Here is a 21,991-nt window from a genome sequence, read left to right as displayed (position 1 = left end):
GATCAGCAGCAGACCCTCACCCCTAATGTTTTAGATGGTCAGTTCAGCAGCAGACCCTCACCCCTAATGTTTTAGATGGTCAGATCATCAGCAGGACCTCACCCCTAATGTTTCAGATGATCAGATTAGCAGCAGGCACTCGCCCCTAATGTTTTAGATGGTCAGATCAGCAGCAGGCACTCACCCCTAATGTTTTAGATGGTCAGCTCAGCAGCAGACCCTCGCCCCTAATGCTTTAGATGGTCAGATCAGCAGGCCCTTGGTTCAATAGTTTTTGAGGGTCACCAGCAGGCCATCAATCATAATTTTTAAAGGGTGTGTAGGATGCCCTCCTTTATGTGGAATAAAGGGTGTATTGGATTGCTGGTTCCTTGTAATTTTAAGCAGCCCTTTCACTTAGTGCAGTGGTGGGCAAACTTTTTTGTCAACTGAGCCAAATATCGCCAAAACCACGATTGAATTTTTTTTTGAGAGCCACAAATTTTAAAAACTAAAATATTGCGTCAACAGTACCAGTGAAGACTATTAGGGCTCATGCACACGACCGTGTGCCCGCCGTTGCCATATTGCAGGCCGCATACGGCGGGTCCGCAATACACGGGCACTGGCCGTGTGCAGCCCGCATCAAGGACCCATTCACTTCAATGGGTCCAGGATCCGGGATATGAGTGCTACAGAGTGCTTCCGAGGTGCTTCTGGCTGTGCCTCCGCACCGCAAAAAAGTAGTGCAAGCACTAATTCTTTGTGTGCAGCCCGCATCATGGACCCATTTACTTCAGCATGCGCTACTTTTTTGCGGTGCGGGCAGTCGGATGCGGATCGCGAACCCTATTCAAGTGAATGGGTCCGCGATCCTCATGCTGCTGCCCCATGGTCTGTGTCCGTGCATTGCGGACTGCTATTTGCGGTCCGCAGCACAGGCACGGCGCCCTTACATTCGTGGGCATGAGCCCAGAGTGTGTTTTTACATACTTTTATATGTACTTTCTTTTATTTGGATCTTGATTATTATTTCATTTTATCTTTATCATTTTTTACTTTTATTAAACTTATCTGCAGATGTGGATGTAATGTGGATGACGCACTTATGGGGGATATCTGTGGATGACGCACTTATGGGGGATATCTGTGGATGACGCACTTATGGGGGATATCTGTGGAGGACGCACTTATGGGGGATATCTGTGGATGACGCACTTATGGGGGATATCTGTGGATGACGCACTTATGGGGGATATCTGTGGATGACGCACTTATGGGGGATATCTGTGGAGGGCACATATATAGCATAATATGCTATATATGTGTCATCTACAGATATCCCCCATAAGTGCCCTCCACAGATATCCCCCATAAGTGCATCATCCACAGATATCCCCCATAACTGCGTCATCCACAGATATCCCCCATAAGTGCGTCATCCACAGACATCCCCCATAAGTGCCTTCTAGTAAGTAAAGTAATGTATTAGTGGGGGGAAGGGAGGAAGCAGGGACACTTGCGGCGGGGCCGGTGCAGTGCCCGGCGCTGTGCACACACCGGGGTCAGCTCATACCTTTCCGCTGCAGGACATTTTGCTCCTCCTGAGCGGCGGCCTCTTCACCACTCCTCACATGGCCGGCAGTGGGCAGCCGAACTAGAGCGCCGCTGCCCGCCCTTCTGCTGCTGTGCCCTCCGTCATGCGCCTCCTGCCCTGCCTGCCTGCTTCATTCATAAAGTGGAAGGAGCAGACAGACGGGGCAGGAGGCGCATGACGGACATTTTGCAAGCAGCTTGAGCGGCGCGATATGGCTGCACGAACACCCAGCCCGCAGTGAAGGTTCTAAAGAGCCGCTTGTGGCTCGCGAGCCTCACATTGCCGACCACTGACTTAGTGCATAGGCTTTATGAGTGTAGGAGTCCCACTACCTGAACAATTGTACCGCAATGTGAATGAGGTCCTCCTTTATGTGATATACAGCTTGTAATTTTTGGCAGCACTTGAAGTGAATGTTTCCTAACAATTTTTCCTCTAAAATCGATTTTTATCTTCGGTTTTGTGCATATTATTGTCAGTCTGTAAAAGTGGCGTACTACTCAGACAACATCGTTCCCAGCAGCGACCTGGGAGTCCAAGATGCATCCAGACATCCTCCCCATGTTGTCCCTGAACCATTTCAGTGGTGTTTCCATCAATTTCTGACCTTTTCATGTGAACCAGAAACCCTCCCCTCTTCAAAGCAGGGGGTGGGGGGTGCCTGGTTTAATGCTTGGGTTCTCCCATTGACTTCCATTGAGCATCCCGAGGTGTTCTACTCGAGCACCCAAGCACCTTGGTGCTCTACCAACACTAATCTTTATGTATTATTCTAGAATTTAGGAGATTCTTATAGATTTAGCAGTTCATATTGCCAATAATATAGTCCCTTAGACAGGTGGTCTAAGAATGAGAGAAAAGTTAATTTGTGGTTTTCATTTTTTTGGGTGCACAATGAAAGGCAGCAATTATGTTCAGCAGATACCTCAAAAAATACAATGTTCAGATGCTTTGTAAGCTTTTTACAAATGTAATTATTACGATGGGATATTGGGAGTGCTGCTTGTCAGTGTCTGTGATATTAGTGAAAGAGCCAAGCTAAGCACTTATTTCATTCATTTTATACTTTGTGGGTTATGTATTGTTCCTTGTTTCACCACATTGTTATTTTTTTTTTTTGAGATGTGAGAATCAATTTGTAAGAATTGATTCATCTCATCAAGGGATTGTTCACTTTAGTGCATTTTTTTCAGACTCCCCCAATATGTCCAGACCAACAGTGTTGTGGATACTTATCTAATCCCGTCCTCTGGATTCCGGCATCATTGCTCCCCCTTATATACCGCTGGTCTCCCCCGTACCCACTTCAGCATTCTGTTTGACACGCCGCAGCGATAATGTGTCACATCGCCCAGTGACATCACTAGTCAGGTCCTCAGTACCTGATCAGTGGGGGTCCGAGACCTCCTCTGATCAGCCTTTTGAGAAGGCATCGGTACTCCTGTGAGTGTCTCAGCCTTCTATTAGCTCACCAAGCACAGCGCCGTACATTTTCTAGCGGCTGTGCTTGGTACTAGTCCATGTGACCGAGGAATGTGAAGTCACATGGCCTAGGCTAAGCTGCGAGAAGGCTGCAGCACTACTGTGAGTGCTGGTACCTTCTCCAATATCCAGAACCCCCACTGGTTAGATACTGAGATACTGATGACCTATCCAGAGAATAGAAGTCACCTTATCGCTGGTAGACTGGCCTGACAAAATATGCGCAAAGAGCCTCTACTTTTCATATAGTTATATAGCAGTAATTCAGTTTTCATTTATTCATGTTTTCAATGTTTGCATATGTCTTTGTGCATAAAGTAGTGTGCTGCTACTTGTACTCCTTGTTTGTTTTGCATTGCAGTTTGGAGGTGCTGGTTTAATTCTTTTTTGCACTATCTGGAGGATAGGTCATCAGTATGAAAGTCTCAGTAAACCCCTTTAAGAGGTAAAAGAGCTAGATCAAAGTGATATCTGATCTTGGTTGTTACAGAGAAAAGATTAATGGCTATATTATAGCTAGAGTTGAAAGAATCAAAGTATCCAAAGTGGACTTCGATCCGAATTTCAGTGAAAATTTGATTCACCGCGAAGCAGAATTTCTTTGTGCTTCATGGTAACTAATAAATTTTCCCTGAAATGGCAGTAAATAAAAAAATAAAAAAATCATACTCCCCTTATCCTCTTGAGCATGAAGAGGATGTCACGGCCATCTTGCTTGAAGATACCACACAAAATCTCGAGCGCAGTTATGTATGATGTTAATACGCCAGCCAGCATGATGACATCATCACACACCGTGCCTCATTTTGCGCTGGATCTTTTTAATGGTTAACCCCTGAAAGGCCTTAATAATTATCTCCTATGCCATGAGCAGCAATGAACATGTCTTTGCGCCTGCTACTTACAAAGAAATGCGCTTCGTGTCAAAGTAATTCGTCACAAAGAAAAAAATTTTGGTAAAATTCGGCAAAGCAGACGAATTGAATTTTTAAGGACTTCGCTCATCTCTAATTATGGCAACTGATAATCACTTCAATGTAAATAGTAATGGACATGCTGAGAGTAAGAGGGTTTGGTAAATATGACACCAGATGCATAACTACTGGGGTAACAGACACAGAAAATCAAGTTTCAGAAAATACTCATTATATCAATATATAAAACATTCCAAAAGGATTATACAGCCATTTTTATATGGATTTTCATAGTAAGTACATCAGTCTCATCAGGCCTGGAGATCTATTTAGCAATGTATACATTTTTTATGGTGAATTCTCTTAAAGTCATTTGTTTTAAGGGAATATATGGAGCAGACTACTTATAAGCTGAGCCTGCTCTGTACATGGAGGGTGCTGGCTGCTAAATACAGCAGACACTTGCTGGCATTGACCAGGAGCGGAGATGACTCTGATCCTGGTCATGTAACACCTCAGATTTGGTAGTCAATAGTGACATATGACTTGTCATAGTACACTGCCTATTAAGCAGACAATTGGTATTGCCACTTCCGAAAATGTCACCCCACAAATATTCCCCCCCCCCCATTTTTCAATACAAGCTTTTGTAAATGAAAAATAAAATAAAAAGGCTTGAGAAAGGCTTCATGTTGGCGCCGAAACGTCGCGTCACTTATGAGTGAATAATTACATCCTTTTTTTACTGCAATCTCGGAGTGAAAAAATATGAGGGAAGATCTAATATATCTTGTATATAATATAAAATGTATAAATATATCAGGGGTCAGTACAGAGATCTCTCCCGTCATCTATTTATCCCCAGGACTGTGACTGTGACAAGGGGTGCAGATTCCCGCATTAGTTATGAGTACTATTTCAGAATTAACTATGGGTAAAATTCCAGTTATATCATTTGTGTTGGATTCCCTTAAGCAAGAAACATGAATATAGAAAGATTTTACAGATGGATTTTAAACATACACATGTGGACCTTTTACTCACTGAAGCAAGAGATAAGAGTACAGATTGCTGCATTAGTTATGAGTACTATTCCAGAAATAACTATGGATAATATTCCAGTTATATTATTTTATCTCCATATTCATTTGTTCTATTTATGTACGTTGTTACCCCCAAGTTTTACTGCTTTTATACAGGAATTTTTTTTTTATACGCCTCCCCCTCCAAAAAAATAAAAATGTCTGATTGACCATTTCTATGTAATCGACTTATGGACCTCGACTAAAAGCACTTCACCCCCTAGGGTTCCTGAACCGTACTACATTTATATAAACCTTAGTCCTATTTATTGTGGGTAATTGGTACCACTTACTGTATTCTTACCCCATAAGCCCCTTTTGAAGGCCAAATATGATCCTTAGAGATATATATTGTGAGGCAGTCACATGCCTCATGGTTGTTAGGGGAGATATATGGCAGGATTTGCTGTGTCTTCCCCCAGAATCGCCAGGTACGGAAGATTGGAAATTGGCAAATGTCGTGCCCATTCACAAGAAAGGTAGTAGGGAGGAATCGAGCAACTATAGACCAGTGAGTCTGACATCAATAGTAGGCAAATTAATGGAAACCCTACTAAAGGATAGGATTGTGGAACATCTAAAATCCCATGGATTGCAAGATGAAAAACAACATGGGTTTACTTCAGGGAGATCATGTCAAACAAATCTTATAGATTTTTTTGACTGGGTGAAATAATAGACGGTGGAGGTGCAGTAGACATCGCATATCTAGATTTTAGTAAGGCTTTTGACACTGTCCCACATAGAAGACTTATCAATAAACTGCAGTCATTGAGCATGGACTCCCATATTGTTGAGTGGATTAGGCAGTGGCTGAGTGACAGACAACAGAGGGTTGTAGTCAGAAGAACATTCAAAACAAGGTCATGTTACCAGTGGGGTTCCACAGGGATCTGTACTGGGACCAATTTTGTTTAATATCTTCATAAGTGATATTGCAAAAGGCCTCGATGGTAAGGTTTGTCTTTTTGCTGATTACACAAAGATATGTAACAGGGTTGATGTTCCTGGAGGGAAACGCCAAATGGAAAAGGATTTAGGAAAACTAGAAGAATGGTCAGAACTCTGGCAACTGAAATTTAATGTGGATAAGTGCAAGATAATGCACCTGGGGCGTAAAAATCCAAGGACAGAATTTAGAATATTTGACACAGTCCTGACCTCAGTATCTGAGGAAAGGGATTTAGGAGTAATTATTTCAGAAGACTTAAAGGTGGGAAGACAATGTAATAGAGCAGCACAAAATGCCAGCAGAATGCTTGGATGTATAGGGAGAGGTATAAGCAGTAGAAAGAGTGAAGTGCTTATGCCGCTGTACAGAACACTGGTGAGACCTCACTTGGAGTATTGTGCGCAGTACTGGAGGCCATATCTCCAGAAGGATATAGATACTCTAGAGAGAGTTCAGAGAAGAGCTACTAAACTAGTACATGGATTGCAGGATAAAACTTACCAGGAAAGGTTAAAAGACCTTAATATGTATAGCTTGGAAGAAAGAAGAGACAGAGGGGATATGATAGAAACTTTTAAATACATAAAGGGAATCAACTCGGTAAAGGAGGAGAGCATATTTAAAAGAAGAAAAACTACCACAAGAGGACACAGTTTTAAATTAGAGGGGCAAAGGTTTAAAAGTAATATAAGGAAGTATTACTTTACTGAGAGTAGTGGATGCATGGAATAGCCTTCCTGCAGAAGTGGTAGTGAAGGAGTTTAAGCATGCATGGGATAGGCTATCCTTCATATAAGATAGGGCCAGGGACTATTCATAGGATTCAGATATATTGGGCAGACTCGATGGGCCAAATGGTTCTTATCTGCCGACACATTCTATGTTTCTATGTTTCTATGTTAAAGACCAGGTGCAGTAATCACCTGGGGATAAAGGAATCCTCAGAGTGAGAGGGGGCGGGGACTTGCACACAGAAGGCTGGAGTGGCTCTGTGTGGTCTGAGCCGGGAGGGCTGAGAGACCACTATCCCACAAGAGACACTGGTGTGGGAGCAGCCTGAAGGCTGCTGGAGGTTGGGCTGGAAAAGCCGCATCTCATCACGGGTGTGAACTGTGTTACGCTTTAGGAGAGTCAGGATAACCTATGTGTTTAGATAGGGCCCAGACGGGCAAGGTATTTTATTTTGGCTTTGTGTGTTTTTCTTTATGCTGTGTGCCATAATAAAGCACAGTTTGGCCCCTAAATCCTGGTGTCTGTGAAGAAGCGTGTGTTTGCAACCCCTGGAAAAGAGCTAATCCCCTACAATATCTATAATTTTTAGACATATCCCCTTGGTGGGCACATACGGTATGTATATATATGTGTGTGTGTGTGTGTGTGTGTGTATATATATAAAATATCCAAAAAAAGGCAGCACTCCAAGGATAAAGGTGATTGTTTTTTCATTTTATCCTTGGAGTGCTGCCTTTTTTTAAATTTTTATATTTTGTATACAAGGACTGCTTATCCTTTGGGCTGTGCACCCTTCTACTGATTGAACCCTCTGTGCTGCCTCATTTTATATATATATATATATATATATATATATATATATATTTAATTATCTTTTTTAATTATTTACTTATTTATCCTTTTCCAAAACTCCTTGACTAGCCCTCTTAATTGATGTTTTTATGTTCCCTACTATTTGCAGGGATCCCGGAGTCTAGGTAACCATCACCCTCTTTTTCTTATCATGTGCGGTCCTCTGGTAGTATACGATGCGTCCCACAGTGGAACGCATCAGCCGTCCAGAGGTCTGGGCATGCGCATCTATAGGCCGGGCCTTGCCACACCCCCTCCAGCTGTCCAACTAAGAGGACTCACCAGCCGATGCGTTCCACAGTGGAACGCATCGGAGCTTGTAAGGCCTGGCCTCGACTTACCATTTGTAGCCATCCATTAAGGATGACCCACCAGCTTTACTTCCAGTCATGCGTAGCATAGCATGCCGGCATGTGCAGTGGAGTGAGCTTGGCGTCCCTCGTGGCCACATGTTATGTGCCACTCCCCCCCCCCCATATTTGGCGGTCTTTTTAACCTTATATAAGATATGACCCTTCTTTCCCTGTCAGTTAGATTTTGTGAGGGTGGTTGTCTTTGACCCTGCTACACGCGGCCCCCCACCCTCCTCTACCCTTGTGCCCTATGTTACTCTATTTTTTGTTATTTGATTATGTCTTAATAAATTGCATATATTTTATATGTGCGTTTTTTCATCTTCTTTGGGGTAATTGGTTTGGTTCTTTTGTTTGGGTGGGGTTTATTGGGTCACCTGGTGTCTTGAGTTTATCTGGGTTACCATCCCCCTAGTGAAGTAAGTCACAATACACATTTTATGGTTTTATTGCCAGTCTCTATTTACACTTCGAACACGCTTCCGTTATGTGGTTATGTCTACCCCTCCACCGCAGGCCCTAGCCATATTTGGGAAGCTGTGTAAGTGTGGGTCTCACTGTTTAACTATCACTGTGTTTCTGGATATAGATAGAAACCTAATTTTTTTTTAACAATCGTTCCCATTTACTATGGGGTGCAGATTGATGGGTCCCCTATTGATCACTAACTAGAGGTATATATTCGGCGCCACTAAGTGGGTAGAGGGTTGGTTGCATCAGGCGGGATACCTTGACCTTCCACATCTAAAATATATTGTCTCTGCACTGTGACAAGGGGACATCCTCTGTGTCTGGAGGAAAGAAGGTTTGTACTCAAACATAAAAGAGGATTCTTTATGGTAAGAGCAGTGAGACTATGGAACTCTCTTCCTGAGGAGGTGGTGATGGTGAGTTCACAAAAAAAAGTTCAAGAGGGACCTGGTTGTATTTTAGGAGTGTAATAATATTACAGGCTATACAGGGAGTGCAGAATTATTAGGCAAGTTGTATTTTTGAGGATTAATTTTATTATTGAACAACAACCATGTTCTCAATGAACCCAAAAAACTCATTAATATCAAAGCTGAATATTTTTGGAAATAGTTTTTAGTTTGTTTTTAGTTTTAGCTATTTTAGGGGGATATCTGTGTGTGCAGGTGACTATTACTGTGCATAATTATTAGGCAACTTAGCAAAAAACAAATATATACCCATTTCAATTATTTATTTTTACCAGTGAAACCAATATAACATCTCAACATTCACAAATATACATTTCTGACATTCAAAAACAAAACTAAAACAAATCAGTGACCAATATAGCAACCTTTCTTTGCAAGGACACTCAAAAGCCTGCCATCCATGGATTCTGTCAGTGTTTTGATCTGTTCACCATCAACATTGCGTGCAGAAGCAACCACAGCCTCCCAGACACTGTTCAGAGAGGTGTACTGTTTTCCCTCCTTGTAAATCTCACATTTGATGATGGACCACAGGTTCTCAATGGGGTTCAGATCAGGTGAACAAGGAGGCCATGTCATAGATTTTCTTTTTATACCCTTTCTTGCCAGCCACGCTGTGGAGTACTTGGACGCGTGTGATGGAGCATTGTCCTGCATGAAAATCATGTTTTTCTTGAAGGATGCAGACTTCTTCCTGTACCACTGCTTGAAGAAGGTGTCTTCCAGAAACTGGCAGTAGGACTGGGAGTTGAGCTTGACTCCATCCTCAACCCGAAAAGGCCCCACAAGCTCATCTTTGATGATACCAGCCAAAACCAGTACTCCACCTTGCTGGCGTCTGAGTCAAACTGGAGCTCTCTGCCCTTTACCAATCCAGCCACGGGCCCATCCATCTGGCCCATCAAGACTCATTCTCATTTCATCAGTCCATAAAACCTTAGAAAAATCAGTCTTGAGATATTTCTTGGCCCAGTCTTGACGTTTCAGCTTGTGTGTCTTGTTCAGTGGTGGTCGTCTTTCAGCCTTTCTTACCTTGGCCATGTCTCTGAGTATTGCACACCTTGTGCTTTTGGGCACTCCAGTGATGTTGCAGCTCTGAAATATGGCCAAACTGGTGGCAAGTGGCATCTTGGCAGCTGCACGCTTGACTTTTCTCAGTTCATGGGCAGTTATTTTGCGCCTTGGTTTTTCCACACGCTTCTTGCGACCCTGTTGACTATTTTGAATGAAACGCTTGATTGTTCGATGATCACGCTTCAGAAGCTTTGCAATTTTAAGAGTGCTGCATCCCTCTGCAAGATATCTCACTATTTTTGACTTTTCTGAGCCTGTCAAGTCCTTCTTTTGACCCATTTTGCCAAAGGAAAGGAAGTTGCCTAATAATTATGCACACCTAATATAGGGTGTTGATGTCATTAGACCACACCCCTTCTTATTACAGAGATGCACATCACCTAATATGCTTAATTTGCTGATTTGCCTAATAATTCTGCACTCCCTGTAGTTATTAGATTTCTGGAGAAAGATCAATGATCCAGGTAGTTATTCTGATTCTCCCTGGCTACTGCTCTCCTGATTGGCTGATGAGGCTTTCTTTTAGCCAGGGGTGGATTGGCCATGGACCCTACATGGAAGTCTCCCGGAGGGCTAATGCCCAGGGGGCCATTGGCAGCATACATAATTATTTTGGGTCACTTATTTTTTTCCAGGACCACTTTAAGTTCCCAGTCCACCCCTGCTTTCAGCTTCTGAGCCAATTAGGGCAATCCCTCCCCCCACTTCCTCCCAGTGTCACATGATTCTCTTTCTTCTTTCTCCCTCATGGTTTTTCCCCCGACAATAATAATAGTGAAATGGCACTGTTTTTATGGGATTCAACACATTTTTGTGAAGTTCATAATGAATCTAATTAGTTTAGAAAATATTTGCTCATCCATACTCTATATTTTGCTTTTAATCTTAGTCTGACTGCATAGAACACCTGACTTACCCACATTAAAGGGGTTATGCCAAGTTTATAAGTTATCCCCTATGCACAGGATAGGGGATAGCTAGCTGATCACTAGGAGTCCGACAACTGGGACCCCCACTGATCATGAAAACAGGGATCCCATTCCTCACTTCTGATGGAGTGAAAGGTCGAGCATATACCCTGCCTGTCGCGAGTAATGGGGAAGGGGAAAATACCAGATACACAAAAGAAATAGACAACAGTCTCGGCCTCAAAAGCTAAGGAAGAGGGATGGTGACCTCCTAGTAATCCCTAGGCCTTTCCCTAACTCCTGCCAGTATGTGCAGATCCTGATGGTGGAAATGCTCATACGCCGGATACCTATGCCCTGCTAAAACTGACGAGCCCTAGGATAGGTAGCAGGAGACGAGACAGCTGGTTCCTTCCCAGATGAAGAAATCTCTGTCTCCCTGAGGCCTAGAACCAAAACATACCAGAGAAAAACAAACAGAACAGGCAACTTGTACTTAGCTTTGACATGAATGGAGAAGCAGGAGATCCAAGACAAACTAGCTCTAGCAACTCCCAGAGGAAATATCAACCGCATGGTCAGCAGTGTGAAGCAGACCTAAATAGAGCCTCATCATTGATAACAAGAAGAACCTGAGGAAAGATGAGATCCTGCCAAACAACAAAATACAAAGAGGAAAACAAAGAGACCTGTTGAATAGCATCACGTGCAGCAAGTTTATTCGATCTTCTCACCTCTGTCAAGGGAGGGATCATGACAGTATTTCCCCCCCATTCTGTGGGTGACCTCCGGACACCGAGGACCAACCTTATTAGGATGCGCCCTGTGAAAGGCATTCATGTTGGTCGCCGGAACCCACATTCTTTTCTTTGGACCGTAACCCTTCCAGTGTACGAGGTATTGTAGAGATCCATGAAGAATACGTGAGTTCACTATTCTGGCAATCTTAAACTCAAGATTACCATCCACCATCACAGGAGGGGGTGGCAGAGAGGACGGTTTAGCAGGTTTGACATATCTTTTAAGCAATGACTTGTGAAACACAATTTGAATTTTCAAAGCCTGCGGAAGTTCAAGACGAAAAGCCACTGGATTAATAATGGCAGAGATCTTGTATGGCCCAATAAACCTTGGCCCGGACTTCCAAGAGGGTACCTTCAACTTAATGTTTTTTGTGGACAGCCACACAGAATCACCCACTCTCATGTCCGGACCACTTATACGTCTCTTGTCAGCCATATGTTTATACTTTTTGCCCATTTTATTTAGATTGTTTTGAATCTTCCGCCAAATAGATGACAACCAAGAGGAGAATCTTTCCTCTTCAGGCATACCAGAAGTCTAAGTACCAGAAAATGCACCAAACTGCGCAATGAACCCATATGCACCAAAAAACGGCGACTTATCAGTGGACTGCTGTCTACGGTTATTTATTGCAAACTCAGCCAACGACAAAACTGAAGACCACTCTTCTTGATTCTCAGAGACAAAACATCTCAAAAAGGTCTCCAGATTCTGTTTAGTGTGCTCAGTCTGTCCGTTCAACTAAAGATGAAAGGCAGAAGAGAAGGCCAATTGTACCCTCAGACGAGTGCAGAACACCTTCCAGAATTTGGAAACAAATTGAGTCCCTCTATCAGACACCACATCAGAAGGAATGCTGTGTAGTTTCACAATGTTATCGACAAACACTTGAGCGAGAGTTTTGGCATTAGGGAAACCTGATAATGATATAAAGTGCGCCATCATGCTGAAGCGGTCAACAACCACCAGAATCACATTTTTTTCCAGAACAATTAGGCAAATCTGTGATAAAGTCCATGGACAAACAAGTCCAGGGTCTGGATGGGATAGACAAGGGAAGTAGAGATCCTGAAGGCCGAGTATGAGTCACCTTAGCACACGCACAGGTCTTACAAGCTGCCACATAGCCCTCAAAACATTTATGTAACCCTGGCCACCAGAATCTCCGGGAAATGAGATCCACAGTGGATCTGCTCCCAGGGTGTCCCGTAAGAACAGTATTGTGATGTTCCTTAAACACCTTGTGTCGTAGTTCTGAAGGGACAAACAACTTCCCTGGAGGACAGTAATCAGGTGCCTCTCCCTGGGCCTTCAACACCACTGCCTCAAGTTCAGTATAAAGGGTGGATAATACCACCCTATCAGCCAATATCGGAGCAGGATCCTCTGAATCCCCCCGGGAAAGCTATGCGACAAGGCACCCGCTTTGATGTTTTTAATCCCCAGAGCGATAAGTGACAATGAAATAAAATTTGGCTTGCCTTGGAGATATTCGCGCCTGCCATATTCTTTTACATTGTGAAGAACATTGACCCATGACACATCCATAAGGTGGTACAGGAGACCCAATTGAGATGTTTCAGCACTTGGACATACACCCTACCTTATAAATAAATCTGATCTGGCTGCCATTTTACATTCAGTGTTTTGCCAGTGTAGGGAGAGGTTGCTGTGTGGAGCAGGGACAGACTGTTAGGGACACCAAACGCTAGCTAATAGGGCCACAAAGACCTTTTAAGGACTGGTATAGGTGTGCTATCGATAGGTATGATACACAGAGGGATGCGATATACTTAGGGTCTAGGGGCTTACTAGGGCCATTTTTATATAGGGTAAGGTTCCAGGTGGGGTCGCTCTTATCCGGGCCGGTGGTCTGTGGTTAGGCTATCAGGGCCAGAGTAGCACCCTCCTGTAGGGCAATATCAGGGACAGTTCTTTGCCACCCTGTCTTTCAATACCACATCATAATCTAGCCCAGGGATAGATGTTTTTGCTTTCCCTCCAGGATTTATGGATGTGCACTGGAACCCCTCAGATTGTGGTAGGACATATGGTTGCTGATTTGGTGCCGCTGAGCACCTGATTTAGTGCCTCTGAGCACTTGTTATTGCCTACCACATCTATGCTTTTTGCTTAACTTTAATAATTTAATTTATTTTCATTTTGAGGGATATTTTTTCCATTCACACATCCGTAAAATGGGTCCTCATCCGTTCTGCAATTTTGAGGAACAGGTGCAGACCCATTCATTTTCAATGGGGCTGGAATGTGCTGTCCGCATTCGCACTTGCGGATCCGCATCCGCACTTGCGGATCCGCATCCGCATTTGCGGATCCACACTTCTGCATTCATGCTTCCGTTTCTGCAAAAAAATAGAACATGTCCTATTCTTGTCCGCAATTGCAGACAAGATTAAGCATTTTCTATTATAGTGCCAGCGATGTGCAGTCGCAAAACACTTACGGACATGTGAATGGACCCTCATAGCAACAATTTTAAAGGTTACGTTTTATCTTCATGTATATTCTAATGGATTGCCTTCCTTGTACAATGTTATAATATACTTTCTATGTTAGAAAGTATATTATAGTGCATTTGTATTGTGCGGCAGTTGTGTGCGGTTCTGCTGCGATACTGCAAGTATATAGAGGGACAAGCGTTATTGGAACAAATAATTTCTACTATTACCAGTCGCCCCCCCAAAAAAACTGATTGAAGCGGGGTGTTATATACCAATATTCTTTCTTTATAGTGCATTTGGGTACTGTATAATTTGCACGTAGGCGAAAATTATATTGCCGATATTTCGCATTGAAAAAAAATTATGAATGGAGATTTCAAATTCGAATAATACATCTGGTATGTCACTGTCCATGTTGTGGGACTATTTGTGCACTTTTAGTAATAATTTCTTGGCTACAAATATGAGCTGAAGGTTTTTCAGGTTCGCCTGCAATTAAAATGAATGGGACCCGCCGCAAACTTGCAGTTCATGAACGTTTGATCGTGTTCGCGAACCATCCCGGCAGATGTTCGTGCATCACTATTCAGCACATGGCAGTACTCAGCCAAGTACCACATGTGCTCGAGCGCCATGCTCGAGTCTCCTCTCTGCATGTTTCGCGGCTGCTAAGCAGCCAATAAACTTGCTGGTAAGTACTGCCATCACTGTAATGCCAGTAGCCATGTTGGCTACTGGCATTACAGTGATTGGCTGGCCGGAACGCAGCATCGGTTGCTATATAGCATTCGATGACGCAGGTTCGACTCATTGTGAGTCAGGGAGAGCTGCGCTTAGGAAGGGACAGATAGTTTTGGGAGTGTGATCGCAATATATTCGATAAAAAAAGTTTCAAAGACCCAAAAGTCCTTGTGTGTGGTGGCAGGCTGGCAGCAAAGCAATATAATTTAGCCATTCATTTTTCCCCCCGATACTTTACAATACTTTTTCTGGGCGTCAATACCTTCTGTTTGTCAGTGCCAGATATTGGGAAAAATATTACTGACAACAAATATATATATTTTTTTCCATAATTTATCCACACTTTGCCTATAAACAGTGTCTGCAGTGAATTGTCACATCTGCGCAGCAATAGCGTGTGTGTGTGTGTCAGGGCCAGATATTGGGAAAAATATTACTGACAACAAATATATTTTTTCTATAATTTATCCACACGGCCCCTTATAAAATATAACATTTAACCTTTAATATGAAGAAGGCGAGCATTAAGGGATGGGAAGTGGCCGTGATGCACACAGAGGCCGTGGCCCTGGGAGCGGTGATACTCCAAGATGCCTGGCTTCATGTCCCAGTTTGCAGGGCAGCGCAGGACACCTCTCTCGAAGTCAGCCCAGTGCAAGCAGGTGGTCGGTTGGATTGCAGCAGATAGTGCTTCCAGTCGGTTAAGCACCACCCTGTCTTCCACCAAGTCCAGTCTCAGTAGCGAGGAGTCTGGTCCACACAATCCTCACCTTGATCCTCCCACCATTTACAGTCTGGCCAAACAAGTGATCCCACACTCGGATATTCCAAGGACCTCTTTTCATCGCCATCAATTGATTTGGCCCTCTCGCCAAGCACGCTTGAGGAGGCATCTTAGATCTTGTGCCCCGATTCCCAAGCTCTTGAGCATCCAGAGTCACAAGAAATTATGCTGGGGAACGGCAATTAGTGTTTAATGAGGTTGATGATGATGAGACACCATTGCCAATGACTCAACCGCAATTACTGTCTCAAGAGGTTGAGAAAGAGGATGACACACAGTTGTCAATCACTGAAGTTGTGGTTAGGTCAACAAGTCAGGAGGATGAGCAGAGAGAGGAAGTGGAAAAGGAGGTGCTGGACGACGAAGTCACTTACCCAACCTGAGAAGGTGGCAACAAGCCGAGCGAGGAGAGCAGTACAGCGGGGGAGGGATCTGCAGCATTGCAACAGGCTGGAAGAAGCAATGGGGTGGCAAAAGGTAGAAGGCGGTCACTACCAAACAGGCCTGCAACTGTTCCACAGAACACCCCCTTGCGTAAATTTCCCTTGCCAAGGGGTAGGTGTTCGGCAGTATGGCGCTTTTTTGAGAAACGTCATATAGAAGAAACCACAGCACTCTCCTGTCTTCAATTCAGTGGAATTTATTTCACCAGCAAAAAAAATGTGACGTTTCGACCGTAAAGGTCTTTCTCAAGCAAGGTTGCTTGAGAAAGACCTTTACGGTTGAAACGTCGCATATTTTTTTTTTTTTGCTGGTGAAATAAATTCCACTGAATTGAAGACAGGAGAGTGCTGCGGTTTTTTCTATATGACGCATCCAAGGGGGAACTTTTGACTGGCTCCCAACACGGCTGGCACCACCACAAGATAAGACTTTAATTTTTCGTTGTGCTGCTATACGCATTTTTTCCTATGCTTTTTTGAGAAAAGTGCGGACGACAATAGAATAGTAGTTTGCAAGCTGTGCCACACCAAAATGAGCCGGGGCATGAACACTACCAACCTCACCACCACCAGCATGATCCCCCACATGGCATCAAAGCACCCTTACAGGTGGGCCGAACGACTGGGTACACAATCTGTGTCTGCGGGTCACACCACTACCTCTTCTTCCCCTGTGTTACGTGCTGGCCAATCCCCTGTCCAAGACGCAGGCCTGGATGCCTCCCGCCCTGCACCTGGACCTTTGCAAGCACCATAAATGACCACATCCACTTCCCTGTCCCAGCACAGCATCCAAATGTCATTACCCCAGGCATTTGAACGCAAGCGCATATACCCAGCCACCCACCCACAGGTCATAGCACTAAATGCGCAGCTTTCTAAATTACTGGCTCTGGAAATGTTGCCATTTAGGCTTGTGGACACTGAGGCCTTCCACAGCCTGAAGTCGGCTGCAGTCCCTCATTACGCAGTCCCCAGCCGCCACTATTTTTCAAGATGTTCCGTGCCAGCCTTACAACAACATATGTCCCTTAACATCACACGTGCCCTGACCAATGCAGTTACTGGAAAGGTCCACTTCACCACAGACACATGGACAGGGACGCTACATTTCCCTGATGGCACACTGGGTGAATGTTGTGGAGGCCGGGAGCGACTTGTACCCTGGGATGGCACAGGTGCTACCAACGCTACGGATTGCGGGCCCCAATTCCATCAGGGTTTCCGCCACCACCTACGTTAGTGGCTCCAACCCCCACTTCTCCTCCTCCACCTCCTCCTCCATTTCCACCTCCGAATTATCCGCGTGCAGCACCAGTCAGTCATCATTCGGTAGCTGGAAGCAGTGTAGCACTGCAGTGGGGAAGCGGCAACAGGCCGTGCTGAAGCTGATATGCCTAAGTGACAAACAACACACCGCTGCAGAGCTGTGGCAGGAGATAAGAGACCAGACTGAGCTGTGGCTCTCGCCACTCAACCTAGAACCAAGCATGGTTGTGTCTGATAATGGCCGTAACTTGGTGGCGGCTTTGGAGCTGGGCAACCTTAGACACATCCCATGCCTTGTCCACGTATTCAACCTTGTGGTTCAGCGGTTTCTAAAAACATACCCCAGTTTGTCTGAGCTACTGGTGAAGGTGCGCCACATGTGTGCACATTTCCGCAAGTCACCAACAGCTTTTTCCGGTCTGTCAATGCTGCAGCAGCGCTTGAAATTGCCTGCTAACCGGCTGTTGTGCGATGTGAGCACACGCTGGAACTCAATGTTCCACATGTTGGCCAGGCTTTGTGAGCAGCAGAGGGCAGTTGTGGAATAGCATCTGCAACATGGTTGTCGCCTTTCCAGTCAGCTTCCGCTATTCACAAGCGAGGAGTGGGCATGGATGTTTGACCTCTGTGAGGTTTTACGCAACTTTGAGAAATCAACACAGATGATGAGCGTCGATAACGCTATTATCAATGTCACCATCCCTTCTGTGTCTTCTCAAATGCTTGCTGCTCACAATTACAGACAACACTGTCCAAGAAGAGGTGGGCATGGGGGAAGACATTACACAGGTTAATGATAGCCAGACCACCCTCCGTTCATCTTCTCAGCGCAAATTGGAGGCTGAAAAGGAGGAGGAGCAGCTACAGAGGGTAGTACCCATGGAAGTTTAATTCCATTTGTTCTGTGTGGGTGGGCAGAAGAGAAGGAAGAGGATGAGGAGATTCGGAGTGATCCTCCTGATGACAACAGCGAAGTCTCGCCTGCTGGTACTCTGGCACACATGACTGACTTCATGTTAGGCTGCATTTCCCGCAGCCCGCACGTTATACGCATTTTAAACAACACAGATTACTGGTTGTTCACCCTTCTCGACCCCCGCTACAAAGATAACTTCTCATCTCTCATTTATCTGGTGGAGAGGACGAGCAAAATGGTGCAATACCAGAAGATCCTTGTTGGAAAATTGCTCCAATATTTTCCATCTGACAACGCTGGCGGCAGAGTCCGTAGTTCCTTGGCCAACCAAGGAGGGGAGACAAGGGGAACACACAACAGTTCCAACAGAGGCAGGGAAACACTCTCCAAAGCCTGGGACAGTTTCAAGACACCCCGCCAGCACCCTCACCCTGATGGCTCTATGCCGGAAGAATACTGATCAGGATTATCCTAATGCATTCTGAATGGACAGTCCGTCCTTCAGGATGCATCAGGATGTCTTCCGTTCCATTCCGGAAAGTTTTTTGGCTGCAGCAAATAGCGCAGCATGCTGCGCTTTTTGCTCCGGCCAAAAATCCGGAACACTTGCTGCAAGACCGGATCCGGAATTAATGCCCATTGAAAGGCATTGATCCGGATCCGGCCTTAAGCTAAATGTCGTTTCTGCGCATTGCCGGATGCGACGTTTAGCTTTTTCTCAATGGTTACCATGGCTGCCGGGTCCTGGCAGCCATGGTAAAGTGTAGTGGGGAGCGGGGGAGCAGTATACTTACCATCCGTGCGGCTCCCGGGGCGCTCCAGAGTGACGTCAGGGCGCCCCAAGCGCATGGATAACGTGATTGCATGGATCACATGATCCATGCGCATGGGGTGCTCTGACGTCATTCTGGAGCACCCCGGGAGCCGCACGGACTGTAAGTATACTGCTCCCCCGCTCCCCACTACTACTATGGCAACCAGGACTTTAATAACGTCCTGGGTGCCATAGTAACACTGAAAGCATTTTGAAGACGGATCCGTCTTCAAATGCTTTCAGTACACTTGCTTTTTTCCGGATCCGGCATGTAATTCCGGCAAGTGGAGTACACGCCGGATCCGGACAACGCAAGTGTGAAAGAGGCCTAAGTGTATCTGACTGTCAACTGAAAATGCTGACAGGTTGACTCATATAAAAATGAACAAGGCCTGGATTGACCATGACTTCTCGACTCCACCAGAGGAATGCTGTGTGATTTGTGCGACACCCGCTTGCCTTCCTTGGATGTGTCAGGCTCTCTCTCCAGAATCAAACACTGATTCCCCTTTACCAGTAGTTTATAATGGTTTTGAGCTGACAATTACATTGAAAGTTGATAGGCCAGACACCCAAATGGATCGTCGCCATCACGGGGATGTGCCATTGGCCCCAGGTCAACTAAAGTCGACAAAGCGGCAGCAGGCCACCACCCATAATGTTTCAGATGGTCAGATCAGCAGGCCCTTGCTTCTAATGTTTTTGAGGGTCACCAGCCGGCCATCAATCATAATTTTTAAAGGGTGTGTATGATGCCCTCCTTTATGTGTAACTAAGGGTGTATCTGAGTGCCTCTTCCTTGTAATTTTTGGCAGCACTTGCACTTTATATACAAGCAAATAATCAGGAAAGAATGTTTTTTATGAATTTCTGCTCTAAAATAAAAAAAATTCTCCCTTGGTTTTGTGTATATTTTTGTCATTATGTAAAAGTAGTGTACTATTTGGACAACATAGTTCCCAGCAGCGGTTCTCCCATTGACTTCCATTATACTCGGATGCTCGGTCGAGCACCCGAATATCACTATGTTTTCTGCCTGAGCACCCAAGCACTACGGTGCTCGATCAACACTAGTTGTGACACATAAGGTTGCACCACAATGGAGCAGCAGAATAGGAGCAGAAGCAAAACATTCCTTTATCGCTGAAAAAGCATGAAATGGTTCTTCAGACCAGACTAAAAAAATCTGCGCCTTTCTTAGTCATATCAGTTAAAGGTTTAACAACAGTTGAGTAATTCAAGATAAATTTACGGTAGTAGTTGGTGAACCACAAAAATCGCATGAGTGCCTTCAGATCTTCAGGTCGATCCCAGTCCAACACAGCATGGACTTTTTACGGATCCATAAGAAAATCTGAAGATGAGAGTAGATACTCCAGGAATTGAAGTTCTGGGACCGCAAATATACACGTCTCCATTTTAGCATAAATGTATTCACTCTTAAGATCTGTAAGACCTGTCTCAAATGATCCTCATGCGTCTCCATATCAGGGGAATAAATTAAAATATCATCCAGATAAACCACCACAAACCTGCCCACCAGATGATGAAAGATGTCATTGATGAAGTGTTGAAAAACAGCAGGAGCATTGGTCAAACCAAAAGGCATGCCCAGATTCTCAAAACGACCTTCAGGAGTATTAAAGACCGTTTTCCATTCGTCCCCTTCCTTGACTCTTATCAGATTATATGCCCCCCTCAAATCCAACTTAGAGAACACCTTGGCGCTGACAATCTGATTAAATAAATCTGGGATCAAAGGGGATAGGGATCATGGACAGTGATGCGATTAAGCTCACGGAAGTCTAAACAAGGTCGACGGGGCAATCATACTCCCGATGAGGAGGCAACTCCTGGTCTCCACCCTCAGAGAAAACGTTAGAAAAATCCGAAAGGAAAGAAGGTAAAATTTTAGTAGTTACAACAGAAAGTGACGTGCTGAGACAGTTGTCAATGCAGTAATCACTCCAATAGAAAATTTGTCTCACTTGCCAATCGATGGTAGGGTTATGTTTGGTTTACCATGGTAAACCTAGCACCAGAGGAGCAGGCCAACCCTCCAGCACAAAACATGAAATGGATTCAATATGAGAATCTCCCACCTTTAGGCAAGTGTCCTGCACCATTTGAGACAGAGACCTTTGAGAGAGAGGGGTGGTATCAATCTCAAACACAGAAATATTTTTGTCTAATGCGCTTGTTGTCAAACCATGCATAAGGACAAACTGGCCATCCACTAGATTAACCCCTGCCCCACTGTCAATAAATACTTCCATTTCCACAGTTTTGGAGTCTAGCACCACCTTGGCAGGCAGGAGAAATCTGGTACTACCGGTAAATTACATAAGTACATTCCCCACCCACACTACCAAGAGTGAGAAGAGGACTAAACACATGTCCTCCTTTACCATCGAAAAGCAAAGTATTTTCTTAACCCTAAAGTTTTTATCAGCTGGTCCAGGAGTGACCTTCCCCAATTGCATTGGCTCATCACCAGACATGAGCATGAGTGTCTCTTTACCCAGAGTGTCAGAAGAAGCCACTTCCCCATATGATCGTATGTCTTGGGTGAGAGGAACTTTAGATCTCTCCCTCAGGCGTCTATTAATACGTACCGCTAGAGACATGGCCGCCTCAAATGATTCTGGATTTTCGTGAAATACCAAGGCGTCCGTCAGATTCTCAGACAGCCCTTGACAGAATTGACTACGGAGAGCTGGGTCATTCCACTCCTTATCAGTTGCCCACCTCCTAAATTCAGAGCAATAGAACGCTGTCACTGCCACAACCCACGCAACTTAGATTCGGCCAGGGAAACCTGATCTGGGTCATGGTAAATAAGTCCCAGAGCTCTGAAAAATTAATCTACCGACCGGAGGGATTGTGATCCGG

At 44.7% G+C, this 21,991-nt stretch overlaps 1 protein-coding gene across 4 annotated transcripts in view; it reads right to left on the bottom strand.

Annotated features, from left to right (window-relative positions):
• Positions 1–21,991, bottom strand: part of LOC122940818 (rap1 GTPase-GDP dissociation stimulator 1-like) — a 331,161-nt gene that overhangs the window by 91,007 nt on the left and 218,163 nt on the right. The window lies entirely within an intron of this gene.

Source organism: Bufo gargarizans, chromosome 6 (genome assembly GCF_014858855.1).
Source record: "Bufo gargarizans isolate SCDJY-AF-19 chromosome 6, ASM1485885v1, whole genome shotgun sequence".
In the NCBI taxonomy this organism is placed as follows: Eukaryota; Metazoa; Chordata; class Amphibia; order Anura; family Bufonidae; genus Bufo; species Bufo gargarizans.
This window is presented reverse-complemented; position numbering and strand designations above follow the sequence as displayed.